The sequence below is a fragment of the Cyprinus carpio genome, chromosome A7, assembly GCF_018340385.1.
Source record: "Cyprinus carpio isolate SPL01 chromosome A7, ASM1834038v1, whole genome shotgun sequence".
Lineage (NCBI taxonomy): Eukaryota > Metazoa > Chordata > Actinopteri > Cypriniformes > Cyprinidae > Cyprinus > Cyprinus carpio.
Genome location: NC_056578.1, coordinates 25,605,181 through 25,608,704, shown reverse-complemented (window position 1 = coordinate 25,608,704; position 3,524 = coordinate 25,605,181).

Below are 3,524 nucleotides of genomic sequence, written 5' to 3'. Positions count from 1 at the left end.
ATATGTTAAGTAGACATTAAAAATGTATAAATACTAAGTATTTTGTGTTTAATATATCTACTTTTATAAGTACTGGTTGTTCAGACAACGAATCGTTTTTTTCAGTGAAAGGAGGGTCAACCAGTTATTAAATTCAATAGTTCACAAACTGGTCACACACACACACACACACACACACACACACACACACACACACACACACACACACACATGGAGCTGGATGAGTCAGAGAGAGAACCAGAGGGGACAGTGTGATGTCTATCGAGTCGCAGACAGGTCCACCTGAGTCTGCCAAAATTCTCCATATCTGCTTCACCACCTCGGGGTGAAGCATCCATTTCCCGGGCCTCGGCCCCTGCCTCAATAGGATGTCTGCTCCCATATTCAGATGCCCAGGAGTTTGCCCCGAGACCACACAAGGATCTGGTACGCTAGTTTGTACAAACGGCGTTAGCGCAGACCCCCCTGGTGGTTGATATAAGAGACCACCGCTGTGTTGTCGGTGCGCACCAACACATGGTGACCTCTTAGGTCTGGGAGAAAGTGTTGTAGTGCTCAAAGCACGGCCAGCATCTTCAGGCAGTTCATATGCCATGTCAGATGGCGACCACTCCACAGACCGCGGGCAGGGTGGCAACTCATGACCGCACCCCAGCCGGTGAGGGACGCGTCCATCGCTAGCGTTACGTGGCGACAAGGAGCTCCCAGCACCGGGCCCTGAGACAAGAACCAAGGCTTCCTCTTTAGGAACTCGAGCTGCGTCGGAAATGCTTCAGGGAACGCCCCCAGCGTGAACCGCTCTGAATCACGTGTGTAATCAGTCCAATGGATGGGCGAGACGTCATAGGCGGGTGACGTCAGAGACCAGGAAGCTTAAAAGCACGTACAGCGAAGCCGGCATTAGCCTTCTGTCTTCAGCAAGCGCTCTGTGTGTGTCTGTCGTATTATTCGTTTGTGAGTCTTATTTAGTGTTGTTTGTCATCCCAGCCATGTCAAAAGCACCCTCTAAGACTAAGCATCATTTGGGCGAGGGCAAGCAACGTTTCAAGCTGTGTGTTCCTCCTTGTCCCCGCTTCATTTCGAGTGGGGATATACACAGCTTGTGCGTTGTTTGTGCGCTCGTGGGGTTCGCAGTTGGATCTGGCAGAGGGAATGGAGACGGGTGAGTCCCTGTTCTCAGGGATCAGAAGCGCGCTCCGGCACTACTTCCCCCCGGGGAGCGGGCTCGACGCTTCACCTGTCTTCCTCCGAGGAGGTTGACGTGGTGGGTGTCGATGAGGACTAGTCCCCTCAATCGCCCCAGTATGAGGAGCTGTTGGAGGTGGTTACTCGCGCCGTGGCCAAGTTAACCCTCTGGAGTCTAAGGGTATTTTTGGGGCCTGGAGAAGTTTTGTCATGCCCTGACATTTGTGCTTTTTTCAGTTTCTTATAGATATCCAAATGGCTAAAGTCTAATCTCAATAAAACAAACACAAAATGGGCTATAATAATATGTGAGCAGCATGTATGTACATGATTGTGTTTTTGAGAAAAAAAATGTTATGCGTGGTTAGTGAAAAACTAAAAATGTTAAATCACTTGAATAAGGCAATAAAACACATACAGAAAATTGGTTCCCGGGACTTTTGAGAATTGGAGCTTGAAGCCTAGAATTTTTTTTTCTAAATGATGTGAAAATCATCTTGTTTAACTCACTTACAGAAAACAATATATTGATTTAAATTTTCTAAGACACTTTTTGTTGGTAAAAGTCATATGCGAGTAGGCGTCAACTATCATGAATTCACACCTGAGAAGACAAAGGCCTGCATAATGAGCTGCATAATGAGCCATTCGGTCAGCTGTGTCACTGAGAGGGATGAGTTAAGAAAGAATGTGAGGACAAAATAAATTTATATAATTTTATGTTTGTACTTTATTTAGAATATATTTAATTATCCCACAACATAATTTAATATTCACTTGTGAGTGCAGATAAACAGTTTATTAGGAACAATCAAAGCTGACTTTCAAAATGAATTTTTTGCATCATTACTCCAGTCACACAATCCTTCAGAAATCCTTTTAACAATCTTATTTTCTACAAAAAACATTTATTGTTATTATTATCATTAATATAATTATTATTATTAATGTTGAAAATAGCTGAGAATATTGTTTTCAGGTTTTTTAGGGGGGATAAATTGAAAGAACAGCAATGTTTGTTACATTTGTTACAGTTAAATTTATTTGTTACATTTATATTATTTACATCAAGCTTTTGAATGGTATAGTAGTGTATATTGTTATTGAAACTTCATAATATTTCACTTGATTATACATTTAGTCAGGAATTATAGTTTGGAAAAAGTCTTTGGAAAAAGTCTAACTAGTAAAATGTTTACACGTTATGTGAAAACTAGTACAAGTATATAAATAAATAAAAAGAGACTTACTCATGTTTATAATCTCTGCTGAATAAAGTGCTTCATTCTTTTTTTCTGAGGGAATCTAGTGAAAAACGGACATCGCGTTGTTTTCATATGGATTACTTTATCACAGAATATTTGTTTTCGGCAGCACTTGTTTAGTTTAAAAGTAGACATGTCAGGCTTTCTATAGATATCTCTCTCATGTCTCTGTGTTGAGTATTCACTGAGTTACAGTTCATTTTAATGACGCGTTTGTAACTGAAGATCAGCGCAGACAAAGGCTGCAGACAGCACTCCTTGTTTGTTATCTTTATTTTATAAGTGCACAAAGTTTTGCTGTTATTATGTCTGTATGCAAAAAAAGTAGACCCTTTACAGATTCGATTGATGTATGGCATCGTCCTTAAAGGCTCCAGCGCTGCACTCCAAGCCGCTGTGTACAACCTCAGCGCTGGTGGGCAAAGGGTACTCGGCAGCAGGTCAGGCTGGTGCATGTCTGCACACCATGGCGGTTTTACAGGTGTATCAAGCCGTCCTGCTGAAAGAATTAGACGAGCAAGAGCACGTGAGATCTGAGGATATCACAGAGCTCAGGAGAACCGCTGATTTGTACTCCATGCTACCAAGGAGACCGCCCGTGCCATTCGGGGGTCTATGGCAGCCATGGTGGCGGCGGAGAGACATTTGTGGCCGATCCTGTCTGATATGAGGGACAAAGACAGGGTCTGCCTCATGGACACCCCGCTTGTGTCCTCAGGCCTGTTCGGCGACACCATTAATTCCATGGTCGACAGGTACCAGGAGGCTCGCAAGCAGGCAGCGGCGTTCCAGCGGTTCCTCCCGCGTCGCTCTCTAATTCCGTAGGCTGCCGGGCGGGGACAACCTCCACCGAGTACCAGCTCCTCATACAGAGTGGCATAAAAGCAGAGCGTCGCCTCACGTGCTCCCCCGTCTAAGCAGGACCATGGGTCTAAGTGGCGCTCTGGGTCCAATCAGTCCAATGGATGGGCAAGACGTCATAGGCGGGTGACATCAGAGACCAGGAAGCTTAAAAGCATGTGCGGCGAAGCCGGCATTTGCCTTCTGTCTTCAGCAAGTGCTCTGTGTGTGTCT